Source organism: Schistocerca americana, chromosome 11 (genome assembly GCF_021461395.2).
Source record: "Schistocerca americana isolate TAMUIC-IGC-003095 chromosome 11, iqSchAmer2.1, whole genome shotgun sequence".
NCBI lineage: Eukaryota > Metazoa > Arthropoda > Insecta > Orthoptera > Acrididae > Schistocerca > Schistocerca americana.
In genome coordinates, this window is record NC_060129.1 from 186409896 (window position 1) to 186427679 (window position 17784).

Sequence of the window (17784 nt, forward strand, 5' to 3'; positions counted from 1 at the left end):
CAACTACTTCACATGTTTCGACTCTTAGCAATTAGACGAGAAAATGTAGGAAACATTTTTGTATGCAGTGCACGATTGTATTTGTTTTCAAATTGTGATTGAATTTTTCTCTATAATGCGTGTTTTGGACATGGACTAGGTGCAAAAAACTGTCCGGTTCAGTTTATACTGCGTGCATTGGGATAATAATTAAATTTATGCCCCACTGCAGACTCCTAACTAAGGTACGAGCATATGGGATTGGTTCCCAAGTATGTGAGTGGCTCGAAGACTTCTTAAGTAATAGAACCCAGTACGTTGTCCTCGATGGTAAGTGTTCATCGGAGGTGAGGGTATCATCTGGAGTGCCCCAGGGAAGTGTGGTAGGTCCGCTGTTGTTTTCTATCTACATAAATGATCTTTTGGATAGGGTGGATAGCAATGTGCGGCTGTTTGTTGATGATGCTGTGGTGTACGGGAAGGTGTCGTCGTTGAGTGACTGTCGGAGGATACAAGATGACTTGGACAGGATTTGTGATTGGTGTAAAGAATGGCAGCTAACTCTAAATATAGATAAGTGTAAATTAATGCATATGAATAGGAAAAAGACTCCCGTAATGTTTGAATAGTCCATTAGTAGTGTAGCGCTTGACACAGTCACGTCGATTAAATATTTGGGCGTAACATTGCAGAGCGATATGAAGTGGGACAAGCATGTAATGGCAGTTGTGGGAAAGGCGGATAGTCGTCTTCGGTTCATTGGTAGAATTTTGGGAAGATGTGGTTCATCTGTAAAGGAGACCGCTTATAAAACACTAATACGACCTGTTCTTGAGTAATGCTCGAGCGTTTGGGATCCCTATCAGGTCGGATTGAGGGAGGACGTAGAAGCAATTCAGAGGCGGGCTGCTAGATTTGTTACTGGTAGGTTTGATCATCACGCGAGTGTAACGGAAATGCTTCAGGAACTCGGGTGGGAGTCTCTAGAGGAAAGGAGGCGTTCTTTTCGTGAATCGCTACTGAGGAAATTTAGAGAACCAGCATTTGCGGGTGACGGCGGTACAATTTTACTGCCGCCAACTTACATTTCGCGGAAAGACCACAAAGATAAGATAAGAGAGATTAGGGCTCGTACAGAGGCATATATGCAGTCATTTTTCCCTCGTTCTGTTTGGGATTGCAACAGGGAGAGAAGATGCTAGTTGTGGTACGAGGTACCCTCCGCCACGCACTGTATGGTCGATTGCCGAGTATTTATGTAGATGTATTTATTTATTTTCGTAGTTATTGCGCTGGTTCCTTTTGAAACCACTGCAGTTCTAAGGGTAACATGAGTAGCCGCGACAGGTCGTTGTATTTCCCTGTCACACGATGTACTCTCGCAGAATAAAGGAAGAGGAAATTCGGGCGTGCCTTTTGGAAGGGATTTCTCCTGATGCCAACTCAGACACTGATGGCAGCAGTGAAAGTGGAGATATTGTGGTAATTGAAGACAGTGAGCTAGATTTGGAGGTGGCAAGCTGTAACACATATTTTTCCAGACTAATCAGAAACTCCCGGACGTCCAGGTACATCATCAGAACGATGAGCAAAAAAAATGTAAAACTGTTGTTCCAGCACGCAACAAAAGCGGAGCATCAGCCAATATATGGCACCTTAAGCCGCAATGTACTCTGTAGCACAAACGAGGAGCCTTTCAGGAGCCGAGGGAAGTACGCCCTGTGTCAGGTAGCCCTATACATAACAACAGAAAGGAAGTGCATTTTACCTTACCACCAAAAGTAACCACATTTCATACGCACTGGCTCCATTTGAAACCACCCCGTATTTGTCCAAGTAATGTACACACATCAAAAAAAGTTTTGCAGCACCCCGGTTCCCAGAACTCCTGAAGATAGACGCTGACTGTGGATATTGTATCACAGACACAGTCCCTTTGACTCTTCAGAGATGTTACTAAACCCGCCTTAAGATGTAAACAACCTATTAGACGAAGGGGGTCTGACAGCCGATCAGTTCCAGTCATTCCACCAGGAAGGAGGTACACGGCTCGTGTTGTCTGTAGTTCAACCGTGCCTAGACGGCAATACCGCGGTTCGATCGCGTCCGCATTGTTACTTTGTGCCAGGAAGGGCTCTCAACAAGGGCAGTGTCCAGCCGTCTCTGAGTGAACCAAAGCGATGTTGTTCGGACACGGAGGAGATACAGAGAGACAGGAACTGTCGATGACATGCCTCGCTCAGGCCGCCCGAGGGCTACTACTGCAGTGGATGACCGCTACCTACGGATTATAGCTCGGAGGAACCCTGACTGCAACGCCACCGTGTTGAATAATGCTTTTCGTGCAGCCACAGGACGTCGTGTTACGACTCAGACTGTGCGCAATAGGATGCATGATGAGCAACTTCACTCCCAAAGTCCATGGCGACATCCATCTTTGCAGCCACGACACCGTGCTGCGCGGTACAGATGGGCCCAACAACATGCCGGATGGACTGCTCAGGATTGGCATCACGTGCTCTTCATCGATGAGTATCACATATGCCTTCAACCAGACAAGTGTCGGAGACGTGTTTTGACACAACGTCGAGCGAGTGCAGCAAGGTGGAGGTTCCCTGCTGTTTTGGAATGGCATTATGTGGGGCAGACGTACTCCGCTGGTGGCCATGGAAGGTGCCGTAACGGCTGTACGATACGTTCAAATGGCTCTGAGCACTATGGGACTTAACATCTATGGTCATCAGTCCCCTAGAACTTAGAACTACTTAAATCTAACTAACCTAAGGACATCACACAACACCCAGCCATCACGAGGCAGAGAAAATCCCTGACCCCGCCGGGAATCGAACCCGGGAACCCGGGCGTGGGACGCGATAACGCTACCGCACGGCCACGAGATGCGGGCGTACGATACGTGAATGCTATCCTCCGACCGATAGTGCAACCATATGAGCCGCATCTTGTGAATGACTTCCTTCAGGATAACGACATCGTTCGACTAGAGTGGCCAGCATGTGAGCATTGCGACTTTTGCCGATTTCTGCGCCGGCACGGTAGCTCAGCGTGCTCGGTCAGAGGCTTAGCTACCCTGTGTAATAAAAAACTGAGTGAACGGATCAACACAGAACCTGAACGGGTGTCGCCGGGCGTCCGCCCAGAACAAATTCAACGAACAATATGCGGTCTAAAAAGAAAAAAAAAGAAAAAAGTGAGCAACACACCTTCTCACTAAGCAGGAGGCCCGGGTTCGATTCCCGGCCCTTGTACAATTTTCATTCGTCGCTTCAGTCTGTATACATAAAATCGTATCTGTATGAGACCCGTAGAGTCTCTGAAATTGTGTCATTTCATTTGTAAAAATATGCTGTTTACCTGAAGCATTGCGACTTTTGCCGATTTCTGCCAACTGACGACTTGAGTGGTACTGTTTAAGCTACATTCTGACATTGCCCTCACAGTATATATTTTCTTTAATGTCGTTTGTTGTTAGGAATATTAGCTTATTCCCAAGAGTTAGCAGCTTTCACTCAGTTAATACTAGGCAGAAATCAAATCTGCATGTAGACTGCACTTCCTGGACTCTTGTGCAGAAAGGAGTGCACTATTCTGCTGTATCCATTTTCAATAAGCTACCACAAGAACTCAAAAATCTTAGCAGTAGCCCAAACGCTTTTAAGTCTAAACTGAAGAGTTTCCTCATGGCTCACTCCTTGTATTCTGTCGAGGAGCTCCTGGAAGAGCTGAAAAATTAAGCAAATTCCAGTGTTGCATTGTTGATTTTCTTTATTTAAACTTACAAATTGTCGCCTGAATACGTTTCTTGTATTTCATTTTATCTGTTTCTACTATCGTGTTACAATTTCGTGTATTGACTCGTTCCATGACCATGGAGACTTCTCCTTAATTTGGTCCCACGGAACAATAAATAAATAAATAAATAAAACACGGCGCTTCAAAGTATTCGATAGAGTAGCAAGTGAAATGGGAAACAGGGCCCAAATATAACACCACCTGATCTCACTTGAATTTCCCGTCAGGAAAGCTTCCAATGAGAGCTTTGTATATTATTTTGGAAAATATGTGGCAGATTTGGGTGCCAAATATAACACAAATATCGCTGCATCTGAGCTAGTTAACGAAATAACTGCTTTCAAATTTCTGACGGAGATTCGCATCTGCTCACTTTGAAGTTGATTTATTTATTTTATTTATTTATTTCTTCAAAGTATCGGTTACGAGACGCTTATCGAAACCTCGAAATAGGTTACAGGATATTTACGACAATTTCAGAGACTACAGCCTCTTTATCACCGCAGTTTCAGCTATTTAAGATGACAGAAAACTAAATATCCAGTATAGGTGTAGCAGACTGTCAGATTCTTCATCTCCTCGATACGGTGCGACAGAACTGCTAAATTTGACATCAACAAGATAACCAAGAAAAACATACAGGATCGCTTTCTTGCGCTGCTGTAAAGTCCTCTTTTGCTCAGCAGTGCGTAGAGGTATTAAGCTGGAGCTTATGACACACACTAATGTCTTTAACGCCTTGGTGGTGTGGGAAATTAAAGCTCGAAAGTCAATGCCATCAAAAGATGCAACCATTTATGCCACATATTTTGATACTCGGAAAGTCACTCATCAAAACCTGTATGTGAACTGAAGAGACAAAAGTCATGGTATAACGGCTCCTCTTGATGATTTGGTTTGATTTGTACTTGGCCTCGGCTAAAACTCGGCGACAGTCGGTAGAGTGTTGAGATCGTTACCAAGTTACGAAGACGACGTTACGCAAAATAACAGTGCTGAACCGAAATGTCGACGTGCGTGAGATATTTACTTCGCCAAGAATCGAAATTAATCGTTCGTAATCGATGTTTAACTGATTAATGATGAAACATTAATGATAAAACCAATACAGTCACATCCACAACAAATTCCCTACAAGCTGGTCGTAATTTCAAGTATCTAAGGAATCGTAACAGTGGGCTTGTTATTTGAGTCAAAGGTTCTACACAAGCGCCGAGCGCTACAGTCAAATATTATCGCTGCGCGGAATTATTACTCGGGAGTTTCATGTCAATAATTTGATAGAATTTTAAATCACAAATGCACGACTTGGCACGAGAGGGTGTTTTATTGCACAATATCAGTCACTTCCTCAAATGGTTCAAATGGCTCTGAGCACTATGGGACTTAACTTCTAAGGTCATCAGTCCCCTAGAACTTAGAACTACTTAAACCTAACTAACCTAAGGACAACACACACATCGATGGCCGAGGCAGGATTCGAACCTGCGACCGTAGCGGTCAGGCGGTTCCAGACTGTAGCGCCTAGAACCGCACGGTCATAGTCACTTCCTAACCGAGCCTTGACAAGAAAACTTTCCCAGGCGTTGGGGGGATTTAAATTATATGCTTCGGACCTATCACTGAAGTTCCATAAACCACTGGCTATTATGAATGAAAATTGTCTATCAGTGTTGTTGCCTAAATCATTGTCTAAGTAATGTTTAGTTCAGTTATATAGTTAAAAGTTCACTTTATTCTAGTAGGTAAAAGTCCTCCGTTCGAATTCCAATGCCATGATATTTGAAGTCAGAAGATCGTATTACTGCGTCATAATAGATCGCAATTATTCAATCTCAAAAACAATCTAAGCGCGCCTACATGTACGAGCATTCAAGTATATGACCTGCTTCGGCTAACTCTCGTAACATAGTGACAATGCATTGAATTATACTTAGTCATTACTCGCGATTCCCAAAGAGTACTCACACGGAGTATTCTTTGGGATCATTGGTTCTACTTTGCGAATGTTAGTTTACGCCAATTTTGCCATTTAGTATGATTTTGATTTTAATTTTACTGAAATTTAATGTTTCTTTCGTAGATTGTTAAATTTTCAAGTCTTAAATTCCTGATTTAATTACTTGTTATTGTCCTAATAATAGTGATAAATGGAGCTTCGTTCGCTTATTCACTTTTCTGGGAATTTGGGACTTGGGGAGGGGGGGGGGAATCTTTTGGGTATTGTGAGCTAATTTTTGATTTTTATTTCTCGTCCGAAGAAGTGGCATTACAATGGGATAGAGATATGGGCATACGCAGATAGTGTAGCGTACACAACGTATAAGAGGATAGTGCACTGGCGGAGATGTCATTCACGTGATTGGCGTGCGAAGCTTACCGATGTGATTACGGCCGCATGACAGACTTTGAACGCGGAACCGTAGTTGGAGCTAGACGCATCGGAAATTCCATTTCGCAAATCGTTAGGAAATTCAGTATTCGGAGACCCACAGAGTCAAAAGTGTGCCGAGAATACCAAATTTGAGGCAGTACCCCTCACCACGGACAACGCAGTGGCCGAAGGCCTTCACTTAACGGCCGAGAGCAGCGGCATTTGCGTAGAGCTGGCGGTGCTAACAGACTAGCAACGCTGCGTGAAAAAACTACAGAAATCAATGCGGGACGTACGACGGACGTATCCGTTAGTATACTTCGACGAAATTTGACTCTAATAGGCTGTGGCAGCGGACGACCGACGCGAGTGCCTTTGCTACATCTACATCTACATCCATACTCCGCAAGCCACCTGACGGTGCGTGGCGGAGGGTACCTTGAGTACCTCTATCGGTTCTCCCTTCCATTCCAGTCTCCTATTGTTCGTGGAAACAAGAAATGTCCGTAGGCCTCTGTGTGGGCTCTAATCTCTCTGATTTTATCCTCACGGTCTCTTCGCGAGATATACGTAGGAGGGAGCAATATACTGCTTGACTCCTCGGTGAAGGTGTGTTCTCGAAACTTCAACAAAAGCCCGTACCGAGCTACTGAGCGTCTCTCCTGCAGAGTCTTCCACTGGAGTTTATCTATCATCTCCGTAACACTTTCGCGATTACTAAATGATCCTGTAACGAAGCGCGCTGCTCTCCGTTGGATCTTCTCTATCTCTTCTATCAACCCTATCTGGTACGGATCCCACACTGCTGAGCAGTATTCAAGCAGTGGGCGAACAAGCATACTGTAACCTACTTCCTTTGTTTTCGGATTGCATTTCCTTAGGATTTTTCCAATGAATCTCAGTCTGGCATCAGCTTTACCGACTATCAACTTTATATGATCATGCCATTTTAAATGACTCCTAATGCATACTCCCAGATAATTTAAGGAATTAACTGCTTCCAGTTGCTGACCTGCTATATTGTAGCTAAATGATAAAGGATCTTTCTTTCTGTGGATTCGCAGCACATTACACTTGTCTACATTGAGATTCAATTGCCATTCCCTGCACCATGCGTCAATTCGCTGCAGATCCTCCTGCATTTCAGTACAATTTTCCATTGTTACAACCTCTCGATATACCACACCATCATCCGCAAAAGGCCTCAGTGAACTTCCGATGTTATCCACAAGGTCATTTATGTATATTGTGAACAGCAACGGTCCTACGGCGCTCCCCTGCGGCACACCTGAAATCACTCTTAGTTCGGGAGAATGACATGCTGCGTTCTGTTATCTATGAACTCTTCAATCCAATCACACAACTGATCTGATAGTCCATATGCTCTTACTTTGTTCATTAAACGACAGTGGGGAACTGTATCGAACGCGTTGCGGAAGTCGAGAAACACGGCATCTACCTGTGAACCCGTGTCTATGGCCCTCTGAGTCTCGTGGACGAATAGCGTGAGCTGGGTTTCACACAACCGTCTTTTTCGAAACCCGTGCTGATTCCTACAGAGTAGATTTCTAGTCTCCAGAAAATTCGTTATACTCGAACATAATACGTGTTCCAATTTTCTACAACTGTTCGACGTTAGAGATATAGGTCTATAGTTCTCCACATCTGTTCGACGTCCCTTCTTGAAAACGGGGATGACCTGTGCCCTTTTCCAACCCTTTGGAACGCTACGCTCTTCTAGAGACCTACGGTACACCGCTGCAAGAAGGGGGGCTAACAGCACGGCATCGTCTGCAGTGGGTCTTCTCGGCTCGTGTCCGTATCGGTTGGACCCTAAACAACAGCAAAACCGTTGCGTGGTCAGATGAGTGCAGATCTCAGTTCTAAGAGCTGATGCTAGGCTTACAGTGTGGTGCAGACCCAAATTGTGAACAAGCCATTGTACAAGTTAGTGGTGGCTCCATAATGGTGTGGGCTGTGCTTACATGGAATGGACTGGGTCCTCGGCCAGAGTGGCCGAGCAGTTCTAGGCACTTCAGACCGGAACCGCGCTGCTGCTACGGTCTCAGGTTCGAACCCTGCCTCAGGCATGCATGTGTGTGATGTCCTTAGGTTTAAGTAGTTCTAAATCTAGGGGACTGATGACCTCAGATGTTAAGTCCCATAGTGCTCAGAGCCATTCGCAGGATATGCACGATTGGGGCGCGAATTGTCGTCCATGAAGACGACTGCCTCGCCAATGTTCTGCCAATACGGTTGCACTATCGGTCGGAGGATGGCCTCCAAGTGTCGTGCAGACATTACAGCGCCTTCCGTGACCACTAGCGGCGTTCCCTGGCCCCACATAATGCCACCCCACAACATCACGGAACCACCAAGTTGCTGCACAGTGTGTCTAACGCTTTCAGCCTGACCGACTTGCCTCCAAACACGTCTCCGACGATTGTTTCGTTGAAGGCATATCCGACACTCATCGGTGAAGAGAACGTCATGCCAATCCTGAGCGGTCCATTCGGCATGTTGTTGGCCGCATCTGTACCGCGCTGCACGGTGTCGTGGTTGCAAAGGTGGACTTCGCCGTGGATGTCCGGAGTGAAGCTTCGCATCGTGCAGCCAATTGCGCACAGTTTGAGTCGTAACACGACGTCCTGTCGCTGTACGAAAAGCATTGTTCAACATGGTGGCGTTGCAGTCAGGGTTCCTGCGAGCCATAATCCGTAGGCAGCGGTCATCCACTGCAGTAGTAGCCCTTGGGCGGCCTGAGCGAGGCATGTCATCGACAGTTCCTGTCTCTCTGTGTCTCCTCCATGTCCGAACAACATCGCTTTAGTTCACTCCGAGACGCCTGGACACTTCCCTTGTTGAGAGCCCTTCCTGGCGCAGAGTAACAATGCGGACGAGATCGAACTGCGGTATTGACGGTCTAGGCACGGTTGAACTACAGACAACACGAGCCGTGCATATCCTTCCTTGTGGAATGGCTGGAACTGATCGGCTGTAGGACTCCCTTGGTCTAATAGGCGGTGCTCATGCGCTGTTATTTCCATCTTTGGGTGGGTTTAGTGACATCTCTGTACAGTGAAAGCGACTGTGTCTGTGATACAATATCCACAGTTAACGTCTGTTTGCAGGAGTTATGGGAACCGGGGAGTTGCAAAACTTTTTTTGAGGTGTGTGTTATTGTGCGACATTGCTTTTACACTACTGGCCATTAAAATTGCTACTCCACGAAGATGACGTGCCACAGACGCAAAATTTAACCGACAGGAAGAAGATGCTGTGATAGGCAAACGATTAGCTTTTCAGAGCATTCACACAAGGTTAGCGCCGGTGGCGACACCTACAACGTGCTGACATGACGAAAGTTTCCAACCGATTTCTCATACACAAACAGCAGTTGACCGGCGTTGCATGGTGAAACGTTGTTGTGATGCCTCGTGTGAGGAGGAGAAATGCGTGCCATCACGTTTCCGACTTTGATAAAGGTCGGGTTGTAGCCTATCGCGGTTTCGGATTATTGTATCGTGACATTGCTGCTCGCGTTGGTCGAGATCCAATGACTGTTAGCAGAATATTGAATCGGTGGGTTCAGGAGGGCATACGGAACGCCGCGCTGGATCCCGACGGCCTCGTATCACTAGCAGTCGAGATGACAGGCATCTTATCCGCACGGCTGTAACGGATCGTGCAGCCATGTCTCGATCCCTGAGTCAATAGATGCCGACATTTGCAAGACTACAACCATCTTGACGCTGCATCACAAACAGGAGCACCTGCTATGGTGTACTCGGCGACGAACCTGGGTGCACGAATGGAAAACGTCATTTTTTCGGATGAATCCAGGTTCTGTTTACAGCATCACGGTGGTCGCATTCGTGTTTGGTGACATCGCGGTGAACGCACATTGGAAGCGTGTATTCGTCATCGCCGTACTGGCGTATCACCTGGCGTGATGGAACGGGGTGCCATTGGTTACACGTCTCAGCAGCTCTTGTTCGCGTTGACAGTCTTTGAACAGTGGACGTTACATTTCAGAAGTGTTACGACCCGTGGCTCTACCCTTCATTCGATCCCTGCAAAACCCTACATTTCAACAGGATAATGCACGACCGCATGTTGCAGGTCCTGTACGGGCCTTTCTGGATACAGAAAATGTTCGACTGCTGCCCTAGCAAGCACATTCTCCAGATCTCTCACCAACTGAAAACGTCTGGTCAATGGTGGCCGAGCAACTGGCTCGTCACAATACGCCAGTAACTATTCTTGATGAACTGTGTTATCGTGTTGAAGCTGCATGGGCAGCTGTACCTGTACACGCCATCCAAGCTCTCAGAATGAGATTTTCACTCTGCAGCGGAGTGTGTGCTGATATGAAACTTCCTGGCAGATTAAAACTGTGTGCCCGACTGAGACTCGAACTCGGGACCTTTGCCTTTCACGGGCAAGTGCTCTACCAACTGAGCTACCGAAGCTCGACTCACGCCCGGTACTCACAGCTTTACTTCTGCCAGTATCTCGTCTCCTACCTTCCAAACTTTAGAGAATCTCATTCTGGAAACATCCCCCAGGCTGTGGCTAAGCCATGTCTCCGCTATATCCTTTGTTTCAGGAGTGCTAGTTCTGCAAGGTTCGCAGGAGAGCTTCTGTAAAGTTTGGAAGGAAGGAGACGAGATACCGGCAGAAGTAAAGCTGTGAGTACCGGGCGTGAGTCGTGCTTCGGTAGCTCAATTGGTAGAGCACTTGCCCGGGGAAGGCAAAGGTCCCGAGTTCGAGTCTCAGTCGGGCACACAGTTTTAATCTGCCAGGAAGTTTCATCCAAGCTCTGTTTGACTCAATGCCCAGGCGTATCAAGGCCGTTATTACGGCCAGAGGTGGTTGTTCTGGGTACTGATTTCTCAGGATCTATGCACTCAAATTACGTGAAAATGTAACCACATGTCAGTTCTAGTATAATATATTTGTCCAAAGAATACCCGTTTATCATCTGCATTTCTTCATGGTGTAGCAATTTTAATGGCCAGTAGTGTACATTATCTGTGCTCTACCACGTACTGACGAAATGTTCCATCAATGTTATACTACCGTTGTTTGTTAGTTTTTTATGTGCACACACCCGATTGTTAAACAAATCGATGAACATAACCTCATGGCCTTTTTTACTCTCTCTTTTCAGGTCGTGGTTTCACACATCCTCTGACTGAATTACGGAGTGAATCCTCGCGTCGCTGTGCAGTGCGGACTTGTTGTGTCACAACAGGCTGGGAGATCACTGCAGAGACTGAAAGAAGTGGTCGAGTGCACACGCCATCGGCAGTGTCGTTCACGGCCGTGGATTCAGCTCAAGTTAGCCCTGTGAGGGACAGCGCGCATGCTGTTTCGGTATACCGTCATCATAAATTGTTCAGCTCTCTGTGTAATGGAAGGGATGTACCAAAGGAGAAATGTTACAAAGGTCTTATTGTGGCAGTGAATGGCTAGCAGCCAGTGAAGAGAGAGAAGCATCGTCTACAAACACTGAAATCTCTAGTCACACGTACCTACAAATTACCTAGTATGTTTTGCTGCGTGATCTGGCGTGTTCAGAATTCATTGTCTCCACTAGCTTGTTACTGAGCGGTCCCTAGAGTGGCTGACACAAAGAGTTTCCACATCTACATCCATATTCCATGTACCACATTATAGTGTATGATGGAGGGTACTTTTATTGCCGCTATTATTTCGCACCCTTTGCTCTTCCGTTCGCGAACGCCGCGTGGGAAGAATGATTGTCAGTAACCTTTCTGTATGTCCTTTTTATTAGTATTGAGACTTTCCCCGTGTATTTCTTAACTGTAAACTACTTTCAATACGGTCATATTCATGCATTTGTCCAAGCCAGCGACCTTATCGCAGTGGTAATACCGGTCAGATCACCGATGTTAAGCGCTATCGGGCTGGGCTAACACTTGGATGGGTGACCATCCGCTCTGCCGAACGCTGTTGGCAAGCGGGGTGCACTCAGCCCTCGTGCGGGTAATTGAGGAGCTACTTGACGGACAAGTAGCGGCTCCGGTCACGAAAACTGACAACGGCTGACCGTGTGCCCCTCCGTATCCCCATCCATTGACGCCTGTCTGTGAGGATGACGCGGCGGCCGGTCGGTGCCGTTGGGCCTTCACGGTCTGTACGGACGGTGTTTAGTTTATTTTACTTGTCTGTTCAAGGGCAAGTTGTGCTGCACCCTTATTACCATCAGGTGCTTCTCTCGCATACTTTCCTACACGAGCTACATGTCGTTATGGCTGCTGCTGCCTAGCAACACGTTTAACCACGTAAATAAGAAAGAAACAGTGGCGGCCGGTGCAAACTTTTACAAGTGTGCAACAATATTATGAAAAGAAACAGAAAACAAAATCATAAAAAATTTATTACAATAAAAACTAGTACTCCAGACAAAAAATTGAAGTCTGGGACAATTCTAGTGTCCGATTCCACTCGGCGGCTTTGGGCAACGACGTCAGAGACGCCACATAGAGGCAATCTTTGAAAGCAACGGATCATATTAGTAAACAAATGAATGTAGCACACGATAAAATTACAAACACAGTTCACGTGATTAATTACTTGGCCCCAAATTATACTGACAAGAACTAAAAGTAGCGAAAGGAAATAAGAACGGAAAAAGAGAAGTATACAAGTCTGAAATAAATTATTATCGTAATTTATGTGAGTAAGAAAAGCACAGAGAACCTTTACATCTAGTACAGTTCAGCGCATTGTGAAGCCATATTATGAATCAGGGTTAACTTTCAATACTAATTGTTAAATCTAACGGGACGAGTACACAAGTAACGAAAATAATATATTTGCAGTAGTCTTCTAAACTGTATATCTCATACATATTCAAATATACATTCATACCTGTACAAATATATAGATACATACATTACATTAATACTTGTTCCACAGGTCACAATTACATTTCATAATGGTGTGGAACATTTCAGCTTAACATACGATTTTTTTACACAATATAATTAAATACATAAAAATATGTAGATACGTACACATGTCCATTCCTATTCCCAAGTGCATGAGATGTACTGCAACCTACTTTCTTCATGCTCACTTCAACTGAACGATTATGTTGTTCACTTTAGGTGCTTTGCCCTTGAAGGTCATTTCAAAAGTCAAAACATAATGTGGAGAAAGTACCAGTCGGCCTTGCCTTTAGCTCAGCAAGGGACGTGTCCTCGCCCAGTCCATGAGTTATTGGAAACACTGAGTTATACACTCTCTCAATTACAGCTTTGAATATTATAAAAATATATTTACATTTTTGAGGCATGAGATTAAAAAGAATTTCAAGAAAAACAAGCAGTGGCAGGCAATGAACGTATCGGATCTAAATTTTGTTATGTGTTTCATGTTGTATAAAGGGAACTACGTAAAGTAAAGAAAGACACTGATGGATCTTAGTCATCATGGAGACTGTCTTGTTTTCCAAGAGTGGGGGAAAATGGAAATTTCTAATACTGTAGGTGAAAATTTGCCAAATTGTAAAAAAGTGAATCTTTGCCCTTATGTCCTGCAGAAATGGCCCAAAAGTCTCCTTTCTTACCATTAAACTTCCTTCAGCCTTTGCCATTACATCTTTTCCTGGCTTTATGTTGTCATATATGTCCACATTGTGGTAAATTGAGTAGGCCTACACTCATGCAGCTAATACCACAATTTAACATTTTTTGAAACACGTGGCCACAACCGAGAATCACTATTGAATTCTAGTCAGTCCTAGTTATTTTATTCTATTATATTTATTATCAAAGCCTGCCAAATCTTCAAATGAGTTGTGATCTCTGTGTAATTATTATATAGCATCTCGATGTTATTGTACGTACAGTTATTTGTTATTCATGTACAACTATTTATTAATAAATTATTCTGAAACTCAATCCTGACCTAGCAGACAATACTCTGTGTAAACTACAAAACAAATTTGTGCTGTTATGTGTCAGAGCCTCACAAATAGAGTTAATCGTCCAAATGCTATGGAGCATTTGTTAGTTTGAAAGTTCTGATGGCGTGAAACTGTGTCATGAATTTGCTATTTAAATACAGCCACCTTCCATTCAAGCTTCGCGGCGCAGCCAGACACACAACTTAGGGGCAGACTGAAAGTTTAAGATGGAGAGACATGTCTCATTCACATTGATTGCAAGAATATTGCTAGGAAAGATTTTGGGCTGATATGTGATCCAGCGCACAATCTTAATGCGCTAGGAAAATCAAAGACAAGCTTTGTATACATTGCTGTGTGCTATGAGCATTCTGTAAATACAACTCAAACAACAATATTACTGAACCATCCTTTACACCTGGTTACAAAGCTTGAAGGCAGAAGGTCACTGATGTGTTTCTGTAGATTTTCCCCTCCTCAGTCACCGCACCCTCTCAAACGACAAGTCAAGTTGATGAACAGATGTCAACTTAAATCTTCATGGCAAGAAAATATTCCTGAACATAGATCTCTTGAGATCTTATTATACAATTACAACTCCAGAAAAAATAAAAATATCAACTACTTTCTATTAGCTCATTGTCAATTTTATTTTATGCAACTCTTATTAAGAAATACACCTGACAGTTTTCAGAGATTATGAAGTACAGAATGCTCTGGTTGATAATTATCAACAATTTACTAACAAACGAGGTGACTCACCAAACGCAGATGTGCTACATCGTCCATAGGTACACTGACATAAACTACTGAGCTTTGCTGGCTTTTGCAAACAGTTCCCTGTTACAAGCTTGTAGGAATATACACACACACACACACACACACACACACACACACACACACACACACTGTTTTGTGGGGTTACTGGGGAGAGTAACTTTAGGCCAGGGAGATTATGAGTGTGTGGAATCACACCTTCTCAGTCACCATACCCCCTAAGCCCACTGCTCAAGTCGATGAACACATGACATCAACTTAAATCTACATGGCAATTACGAGGGCAGTTCAATAAGTAATGCAACATATTTTTTTTCTCGGCCAATTTTGGTTGAAAAAACCGGAAATTTCTTGTGGATTATTTTCAAACATTCCCGCTTCGCCTCGTATAGTTTCATTGACTTCCGACAGCTGGCAGCGCTGTACGGAGCTGTTAAAATGGCGTCTGTAACGGATGTGCGTTGCAAACAACGGGCAGTGATCGAGTTTCTTTTGGCGGAAAACCAGGGCATCTCAGATATTCATAGGCGCTTGCAGAATGTCTACGGTGATCTGGCAGTGGACAAAAGCACGGTGAGTCGTTGGGCAAAGCGTGTGTCATCATCGCCGCAAGGTCAAGCAAGACTGTCTGATCTCCCGCGTGCGGGCCGGCCGTGCACAGCTGTGACTCCTGCAATGGCGGAGCGTGCGAACACACTCGTTCGAGATGATCGACGGATCACCATCAAACAACTCAGTGCTCAACTTGACATCTCTGTTGGTAGTGCTGTCACAATTGTTCACCAGTTAGGATATTCAAAGGTTTGTTCCTGCTGGGTGCCTCGTTGTCTAACCGAACAACATAAAGAGCAAAGGAGAACCATCTGTGCGGAATTGCTTGCTCGTCATGTGGCTGAGGGTGACAATTTCTTGTCAAAGATTGTTACAGGCGATGAAACATGGGTTCATCACTTCGAACCTGAAACAAAACGGCAATCAATGGAGTGGCGCCACACCCACTCCCCTACCAAGAAAAAGTTTAAAGCCATACCCTCAGCCGGTAAAGTCACGGTTACAGTCTTCTGGGACGCTGAGGGGGTTATTCTGTTCGATGTCCTTCCCCATGGTCAAACGATCAACTCTAAAGTGTATTGTGCTACTCTTCAGAAATTGAAGAAACGACTTCAGCGTGTTCGTAAGCACAAAAATCTGAACGAACTTGTCCTTCTTCATGACAACGCAAGACCTCACACAGGTCTTTGCACACGAGAGGAGCTCACAAAACTTCAGTGGACTGTTCTTCCTCATGCACCCTACAGTCCCGATCTCACACCGTCGGATTTCCATATGTTTGGCCCAATGAAGGACGCACTCCGTGGGAGGCACTACGCAGATGATGAAGAAGTTATTGATGCAGTACGACGTTGGCTCCAACATCGACCAGTGGAATGGTACCGTGCAAGCATACAGGCCCTCATTTCAAGGTGGCGTAAGGCCGTAGCATTGAATGGAGATTACGTTGAAAAATAGTGTTGTGTAGCTAAAAGATTGAGGAATAACCTGGTGTATTTCCATGCTGAATAAAACAACCCCTGTTTCAGAAAAAAAATGTGTTGCATTACTCATTGAACTGAGCTCGTAAATATTCCTGAACCAAGATCTACTAAGATCTTACTATACAATTACTATTGCAGAAAAAATATACATAAATATCAACTACTTACTACTAGCACATCGAGAATTTTATTTCATGCCCGCCTTAATAAGTAATACATCTACAGTTTTCAGAGATTATGATGTACAGTATCCTCTGGTTGATAATTATCAATTATTTACTAACAAGTGAGATGACTCACCAAATGCAGATGTGCTGCATCGTCGATAGGTACACTGACATAACCTGCAGAGCTTTGCTGGCTTTTGCAAAGAATTTCCTCTTACAAGCTTGTAGGAATACACACACACACACACACAGTTTTGTGGGGTTACTGGGGTGAGTAACTTTAGGCCAGGGAGATTATGGGTGTGTGGAATCACACCTCATCAGTCACCGTACCCCCTCAGCCCACTAGTCAAGTCGATGAACAGATGACGTCAACTTAAACCTACATGATATGAAAATATTCCTCAACCTAGATCTCCTGAGATCTTATTATCCAATTACTATTACTGTAAAAATATAAATAAATATAAAGTACTTTCTATTAGCTCGTCGTGAATTTTACTTCATGCCTTTCTTATTGACAGATACACCTACAGTTTTCAGAGATTATGATGTACAGTATGCTCTGGTTGATAATTATCAATTACTTACTATCAAACGAGGTGACTCACCAAAGGCAGATGTGCTGCATCGTCGATAGGAACACTGACATAACCTACACAGCTTTGCTGGCTTTTGCAAAGAATTTCCTCTTACAAGCTTCATAGGAAAACACACACACACACACACAGTTTTGTGGGGTTACTGGGGTGAGTAACTTTAGGCCAGGGAGATTATGGGTGTGTGGAATCACACCTCATCAGTCACCGTACCCCCTCAGCCCACTAGTCAAGTCGATGAACAGATGACGTCAACTTAAACCTACATGATATAAAAATATTCCTCAACCTAGATCTCCTCAGATCTTATTATCCAATTACTATTACTGTAAAAATATAAATAAATATAAAGTACTTTCTATTAGCTCATCGTGAATTTTACTTCATGCCTTTCTTATTGACAGATACACCTACAGTTTTCAGAGATTATGATGTACAGTATGCTCTGGTTGATAATTATCAATTACTTACTATCAAACGAGGTGACTCACCAAAGGCAGATGTGCTGCATTGTCGATAGGAACACTGGCATAACCTACACAGCTTTGCTGGCTTTTGCAAAGAATTTCCTCCTACAAGCTTCATAGGAAAACACACACATACA

General features: G+C 44.3%; 1 protein-coding gene across 1 annotated transcript in view; it reads left to right on the forward strand.

Annotated features, from left to right (window-relative positions):
• The window catches only part of LOC124553881 (pancreas transcription factor 1 subunit alpha-like), a gene marked incomplete at its 5' end in the record, with an annotated part of 93383 nt that extends 81302 nt beyond the window's left edge, over positions 1-12081 (forward strand). Inside the window, one exon of the mRNA XM_047127885.1 lies at positions 11337-12081. The remainder of the gene's footprint in view (positions 1-11336) is intronic.
• Positions 12082-17784: the final 5703 nt, after the last annotated feature.